At 40.4% G+C, this 22,667-nt stretch overlaps 1 protein-coding gene across 5 annotated transcripts in view; it reads left to right on the top strand.

The window, feature by feature from the left end:
* LOC112109982 (netrin-G1) overlaps positions 1–22,667 on the top strand; it is a 211,898-nt gene that overhangs the window by 88,769 nt on the left and 100,462 nt on the right. The gene's annotated exons all lie outside the window — the stretch shown is intronic.

The following is a 22,667-nucleotide window of genomic DNA, read 5'->3' as shown; positions in this document are numbered from 1 at the left end:
CCCTTGCTGTAAGGTGTAATTGGTCTGAAGGGCCTTGGATGAGGCCTCTGCAGTGGGGTGAATTTCACCCTTTCTGCAGGGTATAGTTCTGTTTGAGAGAATGAAGACCATGCAGGCTAGTGTCCCTTACAGATGCTTTAGACTGTTCTAGAATGGAGTGAAGATTAAGTGTAAAAAATAAACAAATGGTTTGAATAACACAAGACTAATTTGGATAGGAACATAGGCATTGCCACATTGCTTTAGACCGGGGTGCGGAGGGATAGCTCAGTGGTTTGAGCATTGGCCTGCTAAACCCAGGGTTGTGAGTTCAATCCTTGAGGGGGCCATTTAGGGATCTGGGGCAAAAATCTGTCTGGGGATTGGTCCTGCTTTGAGCAGAGGGTTGGACTAGATGACCTCCTGAGGTCCCTTCCAAGCCTGATATTCTATGATTCTAGGGGTTATCAAACTGTGGGTTGGGACCCCAAAGTAGGCCATGACCCCATTTTAATGGGGTTGCCAAGGCTGGTGTTAGACTTGCTGGGGTCCAGGGCCCAAGCCCAAGCCCCACTGCCCGGGGCTAAGGTTATATGCCCCCCACTCAGGGCAGAAGCTCTTGGGCTTCAGCTTTGGCCCCTCCCCCACCCACCTGGGGTGGCAGGGCTCGGGCTTTGGTCCTCTTCCACATACCCCCCCCCCCCAAGGGGGAGGGTCATATAGTAATTTTTGTTGTCAGAAGGGGGTCATGGTGCAATGAAGTTTGAGAACTGCTGCTTTAGACAGGTGGCCATCCTGTGTCCAGCAATGGCTAGTACCAGGTATAAATGTCTCATAATAGAAATAGACATTTGTGCAAAAAGTGCCTATGCAGAAAGTGTCTTCCTAATACCAGGAAGCTAGGGGTTAGTTTATTATCTGAAGCATGAGGACTGATATCCTCTGAAAACGTTAATCATTGCTACAGTACTGTAGTTGTTGGAGATACATTTTTTCCCCCATGACTGTCTAAACCTTTTTTTGAATCCCACTAAGCTCTTGGCCTTATTATATTTTGTGGTAGCAAGTTTCACAGATTTATTTCCCGTTGTGTAAAAAAAGTATTTCTTTTTAGCAATTTTGTGTGTTATTTTTAAATATGTTAGGTGTCCCCTTGTATTATCAGATGAGATAAATTGGACCTCTTCCATATATTTTATTATTTTACTTACCTCTTTCATGCACCTTGTGCCTCTTATCCATATCCTCTTTAAACTAAAGAGTCCAAAATGTCTTTTTTAAACAACTTTATTTTCAGAGTTTATTGAGGACTGATGCAAGATCAATAATCTTTGATTGCATACAAACAAAAATCCACTTAACTTACTGGAAGGGTAAAGAATATCATGTACATTCTGTAGTAAGCAAAAGATAATTGACATTAATGCAGTAGGCAAGGAGATTATATAGCACGCTATTGACTGTGTGTTTGTTACTGCTGTTTAGTGGATTACTTAAGTGGGTATTTTTAGTCTCTTTTATATGGAAGACATTGCATGTCTCTAAGCATTTTCATACATGCAAGGAAATCAATTTTATATGTTGCAAAAATTCCTGGCAGAATTAAATGAATACAATTTAGTATCAATTTTTGCTTATATTTTTAATATTCAGCTAAAATATATAAGGCAGAAAATCTGCTATTTACATGGCTCTGGATTTATCAGTGCATTTTCTCAATGAAAATATATTTTTAATGAGCAAGAACTGTGCAAATCTAAATACATAGATACAGGATGATTAATTAAAAATACAAAAACATTGGATCATTGCTTTTGCATTACGAATTTTAATGTACTACATATATGTAATATTGCCCATAGACTAATATTGTTCATGAATCTTGTAATAAGCTTAGTGGAACATGGGAAGCTTGTAATAGTGGTTTGGATATCTACTATAGTAATCAGAATTACAGCATACAGTTCAGTTCTCCTGTATCCTTTCTTCTGTCATTTCCTCACTCTCAAGTAGACTAGATGTAGAGATGGACCAGAACAAAACCCAGGGTTAAAAAAACACCATACTTTGAGAAGGTGCAGGTCCACATTGGAAAACCCCTGAACTTCGGCAAGCAGTCTGTCTCTAATTAGACTATCAGTGTCTCATTGCATAAATAATCTGAAGGAGAAAGAGAGTGTTGTAAGGGAATCCAAACAAAAGCCTTCCAAAACACAGCTAAAGGAAACAGTAATCCCATAGCAAATTGTCTATAAAAATTAAGTGTACAGAGAATTTATCTGATGGTCATGCTTGTTGGCTAAACTACAATAATCAGACACCAGCTACCAGGGGTTATCTGCTATGTAATCCTATCCTAGTAGATTAAATTCATGTGAGTCTGTTGCTAATGAAAAAAAACACCTCTTGCTGGGCTGTTTTTCTCCCAAAGTATGCTGATAAATTAATAAATAAATAAAAAATTAGGGCTTGATCCATCCCCATGCACATGTCAGGGTGCTCTCAGCATCCTGTGAACCTTTGGCCACTCCAAGGAAGAGCAGGCTGTAGTATAGGTTTGCCAACTTTGCTTGGATGTATTCCTGAAGGTTTCATCACGACATAATCTTTAATTAAAGATTAATTTTTAATTCCTGGAGACTCCAGGACAGTGGTGGGCAACCTGCGGCCGCATGCGGATAATCTGCTGGCGGGCCACAAGACAGTTTGTTTACATTGACTGCCTGCAGGTACGGCCGCCCGCAGCTCCCAGTGGCCACAGTTAGCCGTTCCCAGCCAATGGGAGCTGCGGGCTGGCTGCCGTTTCCCACAGCTCCCATTGGCTGGGAACGGCAAACCACAGCCACTGGGAGCTGTGGGCGGCCGTGCCTGCAGACGGTGAATGTAAACAAACAGTCTCGTGGCCCGGCAGCAGATTACCCTGACGGGCCGCAGGTTGCCCACCACTGTTCCAGGACTGTCTTGGAGGGTTGGCAACCCTACTGTAGTACCACTGCCATCCTCCATCAGGGAAAGACAGCTTTAAACATCACCAGTGCTCTGCAGAAGACCACTGACAGAGGCTGGCCTGAAGATTCTGTGAATCAGCAGTACTCCCAGTTGCCTTGTCTCTTACCTGACCGCTGGCCACACTGGGCAACTCGGAACCCAGAGTGTTACTCCACTATATATCTAATCCAGGTGGATTTTCCACCAGTAGTATCTGAATCCAATAAGTTAATTGGGCCTTAAAGTTTAGCCATGATGTTTGATATTGTGGGCTTAGAATTTTTTCTGGATATTGAAGAGCTAGTCTGGGCTATTCCATAAGGATAACATGCAAAGAGAGGTTACTGAGTAACTTGACATGCTGTGGAAGAGTGATGCTAATAGACTCTTTTTAATGCTGTAGCTTATGCTGTAACATTCATCTGTAGGTTGAGGATGGTTAAAATAACCAATCATCTTAACAGCATATTTTTAAAGGAAGCTGAGTTTCTATGTAAGTTGTTTCCTGTTGAATTTTAGGGATCAATGTCTGTGAAAAGTATTTGTCTGAAAACTGCCGTGTTAAATATGCAGCTTTTTAATACCTCGCAACATATTCAAGCTAGGAAATTTGCCCATTTAATATACAATTTGTTTTCTCATTCCGTTGCATTTTGTTGTGAAATGAGCTTGATGTTTATTGTATTAGAGATGAAAACCTCTTGATAAACCCTTCAGTTTTTCTATTACCAGTTGTTTATTCAGCTTTCATTGTGTGTTTGTTAAGATAATGAAAAAAGAGGAAACATGGCTGTTAGCAATTTCAGCAACCCCATTGCATGCACATTATTCAAGAAACCTAATAATCCTCATGAACTAATTCTGACTTATGGATGATCTGCTTCACTAAATCAGGGTGATTTTCTCTGGTGAATAATGGACAAGTGTAGTGTGCCAGTACCTTAATTAAAGAAAGCCTCTCTTAGTCTTGATCTCATTTTAATTTACAGGGTAATACTACAATAATATCACTAATGGAAGGTACATTAAAGGGCATCAAGTAGCATTAACTGTATTAAATTATGGCACTTGTGTTAATTAACTGCTGAAGCAAGATGGTCCTAATGGCTAGAAAGGTCAACTAATGAATAAATAAAGCCTGTGAAGATGGGAAAGTAAGAGAGGGTAGACATTTGCTCTGTTCATCTCTTTTTGAGCAGAAAGAATCAAAGGCTGGTCCATGAGACTAAACTCTAAATTTTTTCTTATTACGCTGCTTGAAGAGGAGGATTTTATGGCTCTGAATATCTTTGATTAATTGAAAAGTTATGTCCTGACAGTCACTTGTGAGTGACAGTCACTTATGCTTTCTGTAGGAAATGTTCATTAAGAGTCTAATACCAAGTCTTTGAAGCCCAGGGAAAGGCTCCTATTGACTGAAAGGGGCTTTGGATCAGGATCCAGAAGGGTAACCATGTTAATTCTTAGAGTAAAGAATAAATAACTGTTCAGTTTTACTGTTATACTTTTAATGGTATGTATGTTATATGCTGTATATTGACAAAAGTTCAGGTTAATAATAGTGGAAAATTATTGCCCCCATGGTCTGAAAAGTGATTGGCAGGTTAAGGTGAAGGACACTTTTGCTCATTGGTGGTTAGTTTTTCAATCTAAGAGCCAATACTTTCCTCTAAAAGCTAAAATATCCAGACTCTATACAATATGTATTGTTACGCCCTTTGGCATTTATTTTTAGACTCTTTCTCTGCTTGAGGCTTCTGTATTTGAGCTCCAGGTTATCTGACCCTGTCTCAGCTCCAGTTTCAGCAGTAATAGCAACCTCTGTCTTACATTACGTAAGTGAAAATTTTCCTCAGTTTTAACAATTTCTCTCCCTTACATTGTCTGTGCTAAATGTAATCCACCCAAGAGTCTGAATAAATTACTCTTGGGGAAAGCATAGTTCCTGTTCTCTTTTGTTTCTTCAATCAGTATGCCCCAAAATCTGCTATGACTCTAAAGTGTCCATTTTTTATAAGACCTCACTGTTTTGGAAGTGAGTGACAGGGCTTAAACAGCCACTTGAAAAGAGCAGATTCTTCTATCCATGGTCTGTGACCTGATGTGCAAATTGCAGTGAATGTTCACAAAGAAATGGCTCAGGTTATAATGCTTGTATTTTCTGGCTTATGCATAAGTGCCCTATGCTTCAGAATTTGTCCCCAAGTGGGTTAAATCCTGCCCTCAGTTACATTGTTGTAAATCTGGATAACACTGTTTACTTTAATGGCATTACTCTGTATTTTACCCAAAAGCAGACTTTGGGCCCCACCGAACTTTCAAATTTTAGAGGTACTTTAGTTAACAGGAAATTTTCTCATTAAGCTTCAATTCAAGCCTCAAACCCTCAAAATAAAGATATGCTAACAGCAAGATTTTAAGTGGACAATTGAATGCCATTCTTTTTTGGTGTACTGTATGTATTTACTGTACTTGAGGATTTCTTGATTTACAAAGAGAATACTTGTATGAACAACTTGTTTTCCTTTGAGGTTTTCACAAGTGATTGGAGTGAATATATCAAATAATTCCTGCAATTAAATTATGAACTTCATTAGAGGACAGGAAAAAACAGCTTATGTACTTAAGAGCTTGTCAGTTTATCCTTAACTCCCAAGTGCCAATAGAAAATGATTTTTGTATGTCTACTGTAAAATGTATTAAAAGGAGCCTTCATTTTCTGTAAACACTTTGAGTTTTTTTTTAAACAAAACATCATGAATTGAAGTAATTAAATGATTTCAGTATTCATTCACCCAGATAAACAGTCTTTCCAAAGGTACATCAATTTATTGTGTACTACCACTCATGTTCTCAAATAGTTTTTGTTCTCAACTTCCATGCTGGTATTTAAGTACTATCAGTTAACTCAAAGGTTAATCAGGCAGGCCCCAATCTTCCAATGACTGCAAAGGGAACCTATGAAACTGAGGGTACAATTGGGTCCTTAATTTCTAGTGTATAATTTAAGTGCAGGTGTATTTAAAACTTCAGTCTCCACTAACCACCTTTGTTATTTGATCGTCTTCTTTGGCCCGATTTTGTGAGGAGTCAAGAGTTTCCATAAAAACTACTGACCTCCATCAGCTCCCTTTTGAAGGTGCTCAGCATCCTATAGGATCGATGTTTTTGTGAGGAGTGGAACCAGTCACTTTCGTTGTATAATTCACTTTGTCATTCAATGTTAAAGAGACATAGGGGAAAATCCTAATGAAATGAAATAGAAGTATCCCTACTGTGTTACTTTGGAGTCAAATTCATGGTCCAAAGCATTCAAAGAGCCTTTGTGAATAACTTCAGGGATTCCAACACAAATCATTTCAGGCAGGAACTTTCTTTTCTTCAAGCTTTTTATTTCAAAGAGTTTAGGCAAACACAAACAGTTAAATAACCTTACAAATCTATTGGCCCATGTGTCTGAAAGGTTCAAGGCACTAAGTGTTCTTCAAAGTTGAGGTTATAGCTACAGTAAGATAGTTTATTACTGTGTTAAAAGTTTAAAATCTTTCAACTATTTTACAGGAAGCAACAGCAATGATATCTTCTGTACTGAAGCAAAGCATAGTGTTTTTCATACTCACACTATTGTCTTTTTTCAGCACTTTAAATGCCATGGTAACCAATTCTAAACTTAACACACTGATCCAGAAATAAAGGGACTGATTCTCTGTTCCACTAAGGTCCCTTTAGACCATGCTAGTGGCACAGAGGGATCTTAAATGAGACAGGATGGTCCCTGGAAACACACCCTGCACTGGTGTAAAGCTGCAAGAGCAGCTCTATAACTGCTCTGCTCCCAGGCTCTGTCATAGTTGGCTTGTAAAGGGTGTGCATTCATAGAATCATAGAATATCAGGGTTGGAAGGGACCTCAGGAGGTCATCTAGTCCAACCCCCTGCTCAAAGCAGGACCAATTCCCAACTAAATCATCCCAGCCAGGGCTTTGTCAAGCCGGGCCTTAAAAACCTCCAAGGAAGGAGATTCCACCACCTCCCTAGGTAAAGCATTCCAGTGCTTCACCACCCTCCTAGTGAAATAGTGTTTCCTAATATCCAACCTAGACCTCCTCCACTGCAACTTGAGACCATTGCTCCTTGTTCTGTCATCTGCCACCACTGAGAACAGCCGAGCTCCATCCTCTTTGGAACCCCCCCTCTGGTAGTTGAAAGCAGCTATCAAATCCCCCGTCAGTATTTTCTTCTGCAGACTAAATAATCCCAGTTCCCTCAGCCTCTCCTCATAAGTCATGTGCTCCAGACCCCTAATCATTTTTGTTGCCCTCCGCTGGACTCTTTCCAATTTTTCCACATCCTTCTTGTAGTGTGGGGCCCAAAACTGGACACAGTACTCCAGTTGAGGCCTCACCAATGTCGCATAAAGGGGAACGATCACGTCCCTCGATCTGCTGGCAATGCCCCTACTTATACAGCCCAAAATGCCATTAGCCTTCTTGGCAACAAGAGCACACTGTTGACTCATATCCAGCTTCTCGTCCACTGTGACCCCTAGGTCCTTTTCTGCAGAACTGCTACCTAGCCATTCGGTCCCTAGTCTGTAGCAGTGCATAGGATTCTTCCGTCTAAGTGCAGGACTGTGCACTTGTCCTTGTTGAACCTCATCAGGTTTCTTTTGGCCCAATCCTCTAATTTGTCTAGGTCCCTCTGTATCTGATCCCTACCCTCCAGCGTATCTACCACGCCTCCCAGTTTAGTGTCATCTGCAAACTTGCTGAGAGTGTAGTCCACACCATCCTCCAGATCATTAATAAAGATATTAAACAAAACTGGCCCCAGGACCGACCCTTGGGGCACTCCACTTGAAACCGGCTGCCAACTAGACATGGAGCCATTGATCACTACCGGTTGAGCCTGATGATCTAGCCAGCTTTCTATCCACCTTACAGTCCATTCATCCAGCCCATACTTCTTTAACTTGGCGGCAAGAATACTGTGGGAGACCGTATCAAAAGCTTTGCTAAAGTCAAGGAATAACACATCCACTGCTTTCCCCTCATCTACAGAGCCAGTTAACGCCTCATAGAAGGCAATTAGGTTAGTCAGGCACGACTTCCCCTTGGTGAATCCATGCTGACTGTTTCTGATCACTTTCCTCTCCTCTAAGTGTTTCATAATTGATTCCTTGAGGACCTGCTCCATGATTTTTCCAGGGACTGAGGTGAGGCTGACTGGCCTGTAGTTCCCCGGATCCTCCTTCTTCCCTTTTTTAAAGATGGGCACTACATTAGCCTTTTTCCAGTCATCCGGGACCTCCCCCGATCGCCATGAGTTTTCAATGATGATGGCCAATGGCTCCGCAATCACATCCGCCAACTCCTTTAGCACCCTCGGATGCAGTGCATCCGGCCCCATGGATTTGTGCTCATCCAGTTTTTCTAAATAGTCCCGAACCACTTCTTTCTCCACAGAGGGCTGGTCACCTCCTCCCCATACTGTGCTGCTCAGTCCAGCAGTCTGGGAGCTGACCTTGTTTGTGAAGACAGAGGCAAAAAAAGCATTGAGTACATTAGCTTTTTCCACATCCTCTGTCACTAGGTTGCCTCCCTCATTCAGTAAGGGGCCCACACTTTCCTTGACTTTCTTCTTGTTGCTAACATACCTGAAGAAACCCTTCTTGTTACTCTTAACAGCTCTTGCTAGCTGCAACTCCAAGTGCGATTTGGCCTTCCTGATTTCACTCTTGCATGCCTGAGCGATATTTTTATACTCCTCCCTGGTCATTTGTCCAACCTTCCACTTCTTGTAAGCTTCTTTTTTGCATTTAAGGTCAGCAAGGATTTCACTGTTAAACCAAGCTGGTCGCCTGCCATATTTACTGTTCTTTCTACACGTCGGGATGGTTTGTTCCTGCAACCGCAATAAGGATTCTTTAAAATACAGCCAGCTCTCCTGGACCCCTTTGCCCTTCATGTTACTCTCCCAGGGGATCCTGCCCATCTGTTCCCTGAGGGAGTCAAAGTCTGCTTTTCTGAAGTCCAGCGTCCGTATTCTGCTGCTCTCCTTTCTTCCTTGTGTCAGGATCCTGAACTCGACCATCTCGGTCACTGCCTCCCAGGTTCCCATCCACTTTTGCTTCCCCTACTAATTCTTCCCTGTTTGTGAGCATTGTTGGGGTACAGTGCTCCAGCTATTCCCTGCTGCCCATGGCCCATAGGAGGCCATGAGAAACAGAGTGTAAGTTAGATGGGTCAAAGTCAACCTTGTCCCTCTATGCCCACCCTTTGTTCATACATGGAGCACAGGGACAGATTATCTGAGAATCTCAGTCAAAGAGACATGCAATGAAAATCACACACAGTATTTGAGTATGTGTGTTGTCATTATACCATCACCCCTTGAGGGAGAGGCTGTCTAATAATTAGCACTCTGGTTCTCTTCCCAGCTGCTAATCTGTGATCCCAGTCACCACTGGTAGTGTGCATGCAGTTATTTTTGTGCACTTCATTAGGGAGAGAATTACACATGCTCAGGAGTCGATTTTTCCTGATACTGATCAGTGCAGGAAGTGCATCAGTGGTTGAGCCCAGAATGTTCACTTGTTTTTCTTGACACAGATGATTATTATCTCTCTTTGTTAATCTCTTTGTTACTTGTAACAAATGAGGTATCATTCTGCCACTGTGATTTATGGAAATATTTAAGGGACTTTAAAAAAATCAATCTAATGAAAAAAGTCTAATTTATCTGAGTTCATCTTTAATTGTATCTACATTGTTCAAATGGTTAAAAGAAAAAGTTACTCCAGTTAACTTTTCTTCATTTCCTGATGCCACTGTGCTGTGGTAAAAGTTGTGCATCATTCTGTACAAATTATATGAAATGAAGTATTGAAATAAGAGAGTATGATCTCAGTTAATCGCCATGTAAGTCTAGAGTTAACTGAACTGAAGTTGATGCACTGCCATAAAACTATCAGAATTACGCAGGAAATTTTTAGTCAAAATGTTATAAAAAATAATCCAGATGGAGCAAGCTAATGCTGTTTCTATTTCAAATAAACAAAAACAAAGCTTCTAACCTTCCTATACTTTATGATCCCCAGATAGTAGCCCAGATCCTAAGCTGCTGTAAATTGGCATCATTCCATTGACTTAAGTGGAGCTGTGCTGACTATATAATCATATAGGAGCGAATTAGAGTCATGTACTTCAGAAGTCAGTAAAATTAATCAAAAATGGCCAAATTCTGTTTGCCTCACTCAGCAGAGTCATCACATTTGTGGCTCATGGTAGCTCTTCCTAGCCTTCACTCCTTCTGTGTCCAGTCCAGGGATTTATGAGTCTGATCGCTGCATCACCCAACAATAACGCAAACACACAGTCAAAGGGAAACTTTGAGTCAGACTCTTAATTCAACACAGTTAGCCTGGTTCAGCGGCCTGAGTGCAACAGAATCGGTTCCAAAGATCCTCAGTAAGGCTTTCCTCATCTTGTTTAACTAGGCTGAATGAACAAGCTCAGTTTTCAACACAAAGTTGATCCTGCTTTCATTAACTATAAATAATGTTTATAGAAAACGAGAGCTGCAGAGGTAAAAAGACCTCTGTCAGTGCTATGAATTTAGGTTAGATTCTGTTTTTTGCAAGTAGAGACATGCTAGGAGAATGGGGAAAGAGGGGCTACACTTCTGCCAGATTTCTTCCCCTGGTACTTCATTTAGATTTTTAGCAAACAAAAATGGTATATTGTAGAAAAGTAAAACTCCCAATGGCATTATTTGGATCTGGAAATATTGGCACACAGAAAATCACATAGGAATTGCATTACAGATGTATCTCATTGACTTATTTGCAGACATTTTTGTGACAATCCTTACCACTGCAACACGAACCTAAAACCAACATTCAAACATGAGGCTGATAATCAATAATTGCCATCATGGGGCCTACTGTAGATAATGCAAAACATATGGTTTATAGTTACGATATGTTTGAAATAATAATGGTCAACCTTCCAAAGTTTGCTTCTGTATCTGACTCCATCCTGACTGATTGTGATCCAGTTGCCCACAGCTGATTGTTCCTTCCCTGCAAACTTCTAGTAAGACCTTGGTTCCCCTCTCAAAGTGTCCCACCCCTTCCTGTCCACATCCCTAGACTCATTTCAGTCTTCCAAGAGGTATCCTGGACCATAGTCCCTCCCTGCTAGCCACCCCCACGCTACGCTCCAGCAGCCTCCCAGCCCATAACTTGAGCTAGGCTCTGAGATATCAGTGCTTACAAAGTACTTTGAGATCCTCTGAAGGAAGGTCCTATATAAAAGTACAAAGAATTATTATAACCTGCCCTCCCCACCCATCCCCCAAATTACAGGCTTTTAATGGGAATGCTGGTACAGATGTAATTATAGTAGCACTATCATAGTGACAGAGGGATGTCATGGTTCAGGTTTAATTGCTGTCAGTATTTCTGTTACACTGCACATTAAACCTGTAAACTATCAAAAAATTAAAATTTGGTTACAACAAGGATATGTACATTAAGATATGTGTCTTCACACTCAACTAATTAGTTGCCACTGACTGTTTTTTCTTTGCTCAGTGACATGTGGTACATAAATCATTACAATATGTTAAATGCAAATGGTTGGTAATAGGGTAACCATCTGCTCAGTGCTGGAAAGTTTGCAGAAGAATGTAGTAAGCCTTAATTCTATTAATGATGCAAAACTCATGTCCCCAAAATACCAAATATCTAAAAACAGCTGCCTGTGGTAATGCTAACATTACTAATACATCTCTTACCCTTTTCGTTTTCACAAGCAAACTATGTATTGTAAAAGATAATTTTATACTTCAGCTTGAACTTGACTTCAAGGCCAGATCCTTTGTTACAGCAATCTGAACCACCATCTCTCAGAGCCTGATTTTTTCCTCAAGTTGCGTTGAGCGCTTTTGAACAGCCAATACATTATATACTCTCCTCAGGACATCGTTTCTTCCACAAATATAATTGAACCCTCTTTCTCCCCTACCCCTGCTGCTTGGCCCTTTTCCATGGATGACATTATTTTGTAAGTGACAGATCATCAGTATGTTGCTGACTGATAATGTATTACACTAGACACAATCTAAGTGTACCTTCCATCTAATAACCTACCATACAGTATTAGTATTAAACAGCACCACTGCAAGAGAGGATTGATTATTTTAAGATAGACATATATTATTGGAGGCTGTCACTTGCCTTCCTAATGAACACCTCTGGGGACACAAGTGACAAGGTAATGCATGGGGAAATTAGTAGTGGGACAAAAGTGAGGGACTCTACCTGCCTAGGCTAATGTTGCACCTTCAAGCTAAAGGAACAGCTCCTTTATCCTTGCCTTTCCAATCATTTCCTGGTCAGGGTCACTATCATGATGCTTAAGTGCAAGCTGCTACATTAGTGATCCATTGCATTAATACCTTATCAGGGGGATAGATCTGTTCAAATGATTAATACTGTACTCAAAACATGGCCTTGACCATAAAAGAAGAAGCTCAGAAATTAATTCAGTTCACATTGACGGAATAAAATCAGCAGGCACATGACTTCACTGAACTCAGATACTAGCGCTACTGCGCCTTTCTTGACCCTGGTTGTTGTTGGTTTCCGTTTGGAAGGCTATGTGTGTGTTACAGTATTTGAGTTAAGATTGTGCTTCTAGGGAATCACCTGCAGAAGAAGAGGCTGCAGGAGAGCTCATTAGCCCAGCAGATTCTGTGTCCCTGGATGAATTGCACAATACAAAGCTTGCTCCTCAGGATCCCCGAGAACCTGGAGCTTTGTGTAGGTGTGAAGTCCTGCAAAGCAATACAAGCTTTTTTAAAATAACTATATTTGCTAATAGGAGAGATTTTTGTACTGAACACGTTTTCCTTTGTTGGCTCACATGAAAAGAAAAGCTGTCTGAAGGCTGCACGCATCTGGCAACTCCATTTTGACTCAAAACGAACACTTGGTTTCAAAATGGAGTGGCTGCACTTTAAAGTTACACAGAAACATTCAGAGACAGAGCTCCTGGAATAAGTAGCACTTCAATACCTTAAAGGCATAATGCCACAGTCAGGAATTTGATAAGCTGGGGTATTGAATTGGATTCCAACAATGGTCACGTGTCCTAGGAAGTTCTCATTTTAAACTGCAAGCAAGGGAAAAACCAGGCTTCCTACCCTTTTAATTGCATTAGTTTTATTGAACTGTAGCACTGCTTCAGTTTCTAGAACACTGTATATATATTTTAATGCAAGTTACCAGGGATAGATCAGCAGCAGGAATATTATTTCTGACTCTTATTTTTGATAATGCTGATTTTATTTATTTCCCCTTCTAACTGTCTTGTGCATTAGGAATCTGTAGGCTTTCAGGATGGTGTTTACTGAAGTTAATACAGGCATATTAATTTTAACCTCCTTGATCTGGTGTTACTGCTTTAGTGTTTTTGCTTAGGCCAATCCAGAAAAGGCAGAGAGAACTGGAAACCAAACAAACAGGAATTGCAGAGAGTTGGAATCCATCAACATGTGTTGAGTCTTTTGTACAGCAGAGTGTATTAAAGTCCTTGCCTCTGAAAAGGATTCCTTAGCGAGGCTGCTGCTGCTCACTGTGACACATGCACCCTGGCAGTGTGGGCAATCAGATGCTTTCCAACTGTTGTTTTTGGGGGTTACTTTTTTAATTTCTATCTGCCGTGGCTTTATTTCTATAGCCTTGTCATGCTGTAATGGGTTCTAGATTCTCTCACTGTGTTTATGAAACTGTGGGCCAGTCCATCTCTCTTACTTAGCATCTACGATGTCTAGACGCTCCCTCCAGACCGTAGCATGCCCCTGGAACACCCCTTCTAATAGGAGGGGACTGGAGCTAGACAGCATAAAGCTGGCTACGAGAACTTTAAGACATCTTGGGATGCCCCCATGCAACTGGAACGGCCAGTTTCCCTGGGAGGACAACTCTTTCCCCTTTGCACCACAGGAAGAGAGCTGCCAGGTCTGAGCTGGGGCCAGAGTTCTCTTCCTGGAACTGTTTGTTAAACTGAATAGGTAGGCAAGGGAGAGTATAAGAATGTCATTTAACTTCCAACATTCTACAAGTGAAAAAGCTTGTCCTGCATCTGAACCCACCCTACACCGTGATTGTCAAAGCTGTGTTATTTTTCTCCCCTCTTTTGTATTTGCCTGATTGCTGTAGTGGTGAATGGTGACTAGAGGAATATAGTAAAAGAGAAACAGCTGCATGGGATGGAGAGGCAAAAAAAAATTACTTTCTATTCTAAAAGTGTTTTGTCCGGATGGAAGCACCTAAGGCTATTTAATAACCCTTTGAGGGGACATGGAGCCATAAAGTGAAGAAATCCTCATCTAACCAATTGGAAGGTGTTTGTTATGGCAGTGTACTCCCCTTCCCTGAAAGAGAACATAGCAGATTTTGAAGGTTTGTTTGCACAGGGTTAACTTCACCTCAGTTAGTAAATGAACTGCCTACAGCATTTATACTCAAGTAGTAAAGTCTTTATCAGAGATTCTTTTTTCAATTAATCCCCCTATGTAAACCACATTGGATGTTCTAGTTCTCTAAATTTATAAACATTTCACGCTCTAGATTTGGTCTCCTAAAATATTTGTCTTCGTGTTTCAGTTCTCCTGTTCTTTCAATTTTTACAAACCTGGGATCCAGTAGTTTTGGAGATGGAATGGGCATTATCCATTAACTTCAGCGGCTACTATTAGAGAATACCTTATACTTAAGCCGCTGTGGACTACTTTGTTGTTTTGGTTTTTTGTTTGGTTGGTTTTTTTTTTTTGTTTGTTATTGCTGCATAAAACACTCTTTAGGATTTGTATAGTAGAGATGGTTTTTCTAACTTGCCTGAATTACCACTAAAATGTCCATGGGTTTTCAATTAACTTCTTGACCCCAAAAAGTAGATTAGGTGTTTCAGACCCTAAACCTAGTTTGGTATCTGGTGCAGTGTGTTTGCTTTCCCCGTGTTTGGCCATGACTGGGACTTGGCTGGGAGTTGGCTGAAGCATAATCTGGGTAAAACTGAGGTGCTGCTAGTGAGCTGGGAGAAGAGCTAGAACAGCGTCTGGAGCCTTGCTGTGGTTACAGGTTGTATATTGGTCATGAACTACTTAGAGACGTTTTTGTTTGTTGTATGCTTGTCTATGCTTGTGTTTTGTTATAGCAATGTTTTGGGGACATCCCTTCCAGCTTCCAGACCAGGTCCCTAGAACATCCAAAGAAGAGACTGTTCCCCAATAGTCCATTCCAGGGTGTATACTGACACCAATGCATTCTTTTTTCAGTGCTGTGTGAATGAATTTTCATGTAGTGTAAACCTGATCGCTAGTTAAATCCCAGTGCTTTGCATTAAGGAGCTTTCCAGTAGCCTGGGGCATAACACGTAGATATACGTATCTTCTTTATATATTTAAAAGAAAATGGATTTCAGAGATACAACAGATGTACTTATAACACATCAAGAGGACAGAGAAAGAATGGCCCTAAGAGAAATAGGTGAGGCTTGAAGCTCAGAGACTTGAAGACAGCAGCCAAGGGCACTTGTCAGCCAGACAAGCCCCTTGAGCAGGTGACAGTGTCACAGTGAGAGGCATGACGACTGTTTTGTCAAGAGTGTTATCACAGTTCTCTATCCAGAGTACATTTGTTTCCAGGGGAATCTGTGCATCTGCTATATATTGAAAATACTTCTTTTAAAACACGCTCTTTGTCTTTAGAGATACAGTAGAACACCAGAGTTATGAACTGACCAGTCAACCACACACCTCATTTGGAACCAGAAGTATGCAATCAGGCAGCAGCAGAGACCAAAAAAAAAAAAGCAAATAGAGTACAGTGTTAAATGTAAACTACTAAAAACCGGAGAGGAAAGCAGCTTTTTTTTCTCCATAGTAAAGTTTCAAAGCTGTATTAAATCAATTTTCAGTTGTAGACTTTTGAAAGAACAACCATAACGTTTTGTTCAGAGTTATGAACATTTCAGAGTTACGGACAACCTCCATTCCCGAGGTATTCGTAACTCTGAGGTTCTACTGTAGTTGGGCAGGTGAAAACACAGAGACAACCATGTAATAAGGGGTAAAATTGACCAGAGGCTTTGAGGTAATGTGGCAAAAATAGATTAAAAGCCATGAGTATGTGGAGAAAGATGAATAGACACAGTAAGAGTCTTCTGCTAACTGGTTGGCCAGACCATAGCAGCTTGTTCCCCATGTGTGATGGGATTATGTGGCCACACAAATCATCCCAAACTTTCTTTTGGTCAATTTGCTTCACATAATAATTAATCTTTGTACATCATGAAATCCACTAAAAGCTGTCCTTTTCTGCTCTTGAGGTGCTCTGCACCCTTAAGAGACGCAGAAGGAGCAGCTCCATTGGGGTTTAAGAAGTCCAGATAGCACATACCTGGCCTATGGAGCTTTCCAGGAGGGAACACTTTGGCTGGCTATAGGTGTGGGTAAATCTGGCCAGTCTGCTATAGATGGGGTCTATAGTACTTGTGGCGATAGGAGAACATGGCTGCCACATGGAGCTCCTAAATCCTGTCAGAGCTGCTTGCCTGCTGTTCCATCATTCCCCTAGCCTTTGCAAGACAGAAAACTGTCTCTAAAATGTATCAGTAGCAAATGCCAACTCCCTCATCCCACAAAATTAAGTTTATCAGAATATTTCAGATTAGAATATAAAGCTAATCAATTAACTTTACTGCCTAATATCCAGTGTGCTGCACAATTCAGAGGATTTCTGGTGCATAAACCTGGTCTCATAATTTAGAGCTGATGTGCTGCCTTGTATAAAGGGGCTTGACTACGGAAAATTTGCTGTAAGCCTCCCCAATCACCCCGGTTGCTCTCCATTATGAGGCAGATCTGTGACAGTCTTCAGAACAACACATCCTCTCTTCTTTTCTCTGGCTGCAGAGCTCAGCCAAAGAGTGCCTGCTTTGGGCTGCAGTCTCCTTAAATTTCGTCCCTGGCTAAAAGAATGCCATGCCATAGGGACACAAGATGGGTGAGGTAATATCTTTTATTGGACCAACTTGTGTGGGTGAGAGAGACAAGATTTTGAGCCACACAGAGCTCTTCTTCTTGTCTCTGTGACCAAAAGAAGTTGGTCCAATAAAAGTTATTACCTCACCCACTTTGTCCTTCTATTATCCTTGAACCGACACAGCTACAACTACGCTACATATGGCATAGGGAAGTGTTTATTTCCTCTTTGAATGTGCACAGCCTCAGGGCAATGAGTTCAGTAACCGTGGGGGTAAAACAGTTATAGGGTTCGTTTTATGTTTATACCATGTATAATATTTTGAGTGGTTGGAGTTTTCGGCTTTTTTCCTCTTCAGGTTAGCTCAAATGTTCTTTGAGAACAGACACAGCCTTTACATTTTTCATTGGAGAGTATGATTGTGGGAAGCCTGAATGACATTTAAAAAGGGAAAAGAGGCTAAAGGATTTTAAAAGCTAAGTTAGGCAAGATGGAGATAGAAAGGTTTATTCCTTAATATAAATATATATACATTGTTTTTGTCAGCAGTATTTTACAATTTGTTTTCCCCTATGATTGGAATAAATTATTCATAACAGGCAATCTATTCCTAAAATTTTCAGTTAGCTATAGTTATGCTGGTAGGGCAATACAAAATGAAGGGAGATATTGATTTGAAACTTTTTAAATATAAATGAAGTTGTTTGATTCTTCTAGTAGTGGAATATTAAAGCAACTGGATCAGATTCAACCTCCCAGCATGTCTGTTTTCAGAGACAAGAAGAACATGCTTATAACACCTTAGTGGACAGTGCAGTTCAGCTCTAGTTGTATTCTGCTTCCAAACATTCTTTGATTTACTCATGACTTATTAAAAATGAAACATGATCACTGTAATGAAATAATAAATAACAAATGTGTTTCTGGATTTTAAGACCAAAAGGGATCATTATGATCCTCCAGTCTCATCTGAGAACAGAACCGTGAACCTTCAGCTCCAAATTATAGGCGTCTATCGCTTGAGCTAAAGGAATAATAGCACCCCCATTTTGCAGACAGGGTGCTGAGGCACAGAGACACTTGTATGATATTGCACAGGAAGTCTGTGGCAGAAGCAGGAATTCTGTAGCCACAAGACCATCCTTCCTCAAATACAGAGACCACAGACCATCTATTAGCTATCATGTACAAAGCCAGATTTATCCATAGTGTAATGCCATTAAATTTGACCCATAACAACTTAGGCATCAATCCTGCTAACACTCAATATTTGTAACTTTACTCCATTGACTTCAACAGAATTATATTGATGAGAAAGATTGCATATGGGCTTAAGTGTTTGCAGGTTCAAGGCTTCCATATCTTACTGTAGGGAGCAACAAAATTATCTCTAAAATTAAGCAATAATCACATATATTTTTGGAAAAAGAAACAAAATGGGCTTTCAGCTATGGGGACAAAACTGGTCATGGAAAAAGAGTGAATGAAAGAAGGATTGGTTCCCCAAATTACAGAAAAAGACATAATGGAAGTCTTACTTCCTGTATGCTTTAAAAGTAGACCAAACAAATAACTTGAATGTGCTGTATTTCTGCAGTAGCGGGGCTAGGAAACAAAACAACCTGATCAGTCTTTTCTGTATCTAATGTCTATGATTCTATGATACTCGGTTGATTTTAATGTACTGTGCATAGTACACCAAGTAAAGCCGTTTTGTTTTTGTATCATTCTAAATTTTTCAGTGGCAAATAATTCTTATCACAGTTATTTCAGAAGGAATTACACTGTGAAAAGAAACTTCAGCACTTTGGAGTTTACAAATTAAAAACTGAAGATGGCTACTTTAGCATGATAAGCAGTCAGAAATGTTCTTTAAATTTCTTTTTATGTTTTTGTTTGTCTGTTTATTTATTTGTTTTGATTTAAAAATAAAGAAGGTAAGGCCCAAATATTCAAAAGTGCCTGGATTATCAGAGGAAAGAGCACCGAGAGCTCCCATTAATTTTAAATAGAGTTAAAGGTTCTCAGCATTTCTGAAAACCAGGCCAAAGGTAACTCAAGGTAGGCACTACAAATGAGAACCCACTTTTGAAATGTATCTAAATCCTCATACTGGCAACACATATATAGGGCTCTGTTGTGGCCTTTTGTTCTCGAGCATCTTCCCATTGACTATTTGAATTCATGCTAATTTGAAGAGTATTTCATCAGTCATATAAATTGCGTAAAACTGATGAGAGGACTGTCCCTTACTATGTATGTGTACCATGTTTAGCACAACTTTTATTTATGTATTTATTTATTTATTTTAAGATTAAAAATTATATCAAGGATGCCAGTCCAAGACTGTGGGCACCTTATGACACCATTATCCCTAACATTAACACAGTAAAATCCCAGCAGCACTAACGTAATAATTTCAACAGGAATTCAGTTGCCTACAGTGACACTCTTCCATCCTGGCAGTGTTATGGGAAGCAAATCCTCAGCCCTGTCTGACAACTTAGTCAAACAGGTGTCTTTTGAAAAGTGCCCAGAAAGTCACCAAATTTGGGCTATTTCAGGCTGGGGGTCAGGAGGTGAAGCAAGTCTTGGAGCCCTCAGAGAATGCCCTGTCAGCCACCCCCTAATTTTTGTAATGAGGGGGATCCAGCTCGGATGCCCGTGGTGACTGCAACTGTGGCATTATGGCATGGGGAAGAGAAGCAAAGATGTCCCTGATATCAGGGCCTTTTTGGTGCTACTGTAACACAAATAGTGATTACTGGGATAGCAAAACATTGTGGGGAGCAGGAAGAGGATATTTACTATTACTATTAATAATTATTACTTGTATTGCAGTAGCAACTAGGAACCCTAGTCATAAACCAGTACCGCATTATCAGAGGTGCTGTACAAACACAGATGAAACAAATGGTCTCTACCCCAAGAGGCTTACAATCAAAATACCTTCAGCCTCTCCCTTCATTATGATTGCACCAACATTTCTTGGGTATTGATATTAGTACAAACGAATAACCAGCAGGACTGGAAGAGGGGACTGTGAAATAAGATAGCTGATACAGTTAGAAAAAATAAAGAGATTATACATTTATTTGAGTATAATTCCTATAAAACTAGTTAAATACACAAATGAAAAAAGATCAACAGTCCAAGTCACTTAGGAGGCACGTGTGCCATTAGCTGTCTTGTCCGAATTAAGACTCGGAAAGCCTCCACCACCCCACACTCTGCCCCAAGTATCTTGTCAGTATCTAGACCTTTCACGCTGGCATTCACTGAAAATTAGAGCGTGATTTTACCATTTGAATATTCCCAAAAGAAATAAAAAAGTCCATTTTCTTTCTGGGAGAGTTCCAATCCCAGGCTTTTCAGGAACATTGCCTGGATACAGCTCATGTATGACTATATTTACTGCAGAGCATTAATTGGTGCCAGGACTCAGCCTTGGTACTTGAGTGGTATTTTGTTGCTGGCTGTGTATTGTTGGTACACCTGGAGCAGAAGCTGGCAAGCATATGTAGGATGAGGAAAAAAATCTGATATATTCAGTTTTTCTTTTCTCTTTTTTCTGGCTACCTTCCAGGAGAGGAAGGCATGGACGTTTCTCACCAACTGCTTGCAGCTTTGGTGCTGTCCCCCAACACCAGCTCTGCCTGCATTTTCCTGGCAGTTCCCATATTTTTCTCCACCTGTTAACATATGAGCCCTGCTCAGTTTGGCCCGCCAGATATTTTCATAAAATCCCCTTGAATGAACTGCTCAGCATTTGAATTTTTGTTTCTCTGACAGGATTAGTCAACTTGAGTAAATGGTTCTGTTTTGCATTTTCTTTTCTCGTAACCATGGCTCATTATCTCTTTAGAAACAAGTCACTTCCTAGCTGCTGTGTATTTGGTTAAATGGAAGGTAGAAGTCTCCTTGTTAGGGTATAAAGTAAAAATGGGGTGAAAAGGGAAAAATACAAATGGTAGCAGTAGTGCTAGACACCCAAGGGGGGCAGTGACGTGAAGATGGGATATCCTATGCCACTCCTGAAAGGGTTCCTTCAGAGCACCAAAGGCATTGTCTCTCCTTTGGAGGCTGATCATGAGTCATTGTAGCTAGCAAAGTGCCTCTCTACACACCCTTACTGCAGCAGTGGCTATTAAGGCCCACTCTAATCTTTAATATCAGTACTTAGGGGGCTCTTACACAGAAATGCTTTAAAATCTATTGAAAAGAGCAACAGATGTACTGCTTCACTAAGCTAGTTTCCCTAGTGTGGGAACACACCACTGATATTCTCCAACACAGCTTTTTCCTTTTGTTTCCTTCAGGAAATTATATAAACCAGTTTAAAATTAACCTTGCTTGTTTCTCTTGTAGCAGGAATACAGTTCACATGACAATGATTTTCATTTCTGTTCACAAATGTACTGTATTCCCTATTGTGACACAGTAGTTGCTACTCCATGGCTCTTCTCTAAGCAGAAGACAGATAAAGATACTGCCACTTCAGTCAGATCTGTCCAATAATTATGGTTGACACAGATATATAACAACTCACTTGGGTCTCTCTGCATGTAAGAACAAAATTTTCCCCTGACAGAGAGTTAAGTGACATTTTTGAATGGTGCTGTAACCATGTCCACTCAGATGGTAATATAATCTCCACAATTTTAGACCTCCCACACAACAAATTGTTCCTTTTTAGTGGCGCAGTGGGGGAAAGGGTACAGGATTCCAGCTGACAGTTGATGCTGGGGAATACTACTTACAAATAAAGATAGGAAGTTCAGTGTAATCACTTGCATCTTAGAGCAACTTTCTTGGGATTGCTGCTGAGCAGATTAAGACTGGTGTTAATTAAAGAAAAAAATGTGTCACTAAATAAAATTAAAGTGGTAATGCACACTGATCTTAATCCAGAAAATTAAAATCTAATGTTCACTTTTGGTCCTTCCTTTCCAAAGCAAAAACTGTGACACTTAAGGATTTTTTAAAGCTGTGATTTAAGGGTCACAGTATAATAAATCTCTTTACTGACTTAATACAACACCTTTCACAAGAGGATCTCAAATCACATTTGCAAACAGTTTGGCCAGATTATAATACAGACTTCATTGGTACTGTAGTCCATAACTTTTAGCACACAATGGTATCTGAGATACTACAGTAATGCCTTGTGCTTAAAATAGGATCTAAATATGTGATAACTATTGGCAAACACTAACTTTTTAATGGTGACCTCCATATTTTCCCTATTCTATACATGGGCAAACTGAGGCACAGACAGATTAGGCGATTTGCCTAGATTGCCACCACCTTTTGCAATCAGAAGTTTCACTGGATTATGGCAAACAACAACAAACATATCACAAATGGATAACCTCATGATGATGGATAGAGGGCAAATCTCAATTCCCATGCAACTTTGACCTTTCTGTAGAATCAAACAGTTGATCTCAGGATTCTACCGACCTGTTTACATGATATAGCTGTGTAAACAGCACAACATTACAGTTCCAATAGTAATTCCTCTCAAACAGGACCCACAGGACAGTAATGGGTACTCTCCAAGAGTCCTTACTTGTAAAGTTTGACAGGGTTCTTTTCTGTCCACTTCCTCTTTGATACCTATATGAAACCTCTGAGAACAGTTAGAC

The sequence above is a fragment of the Terrapene carolina genome, unplaced genomic scaffold (genome assembly GCF_002925995.2).
Source record: "Terrapene carolina triunguis isolate 2854851 unplaced genomic scaffold, T_m_triunguis-2.0 Scaffold211, whole genome shotgun sequence".
Lineage (NCBI taxonomy): Eukaryota > Metazoa > Chordata > Testudines > Emydidae > Terrapene > Terrapene triunguis.
Note: the sequence above shows the minus strand (reverse complement) of the source record. Positions and strands in the feature narration are given on the sequence as shown.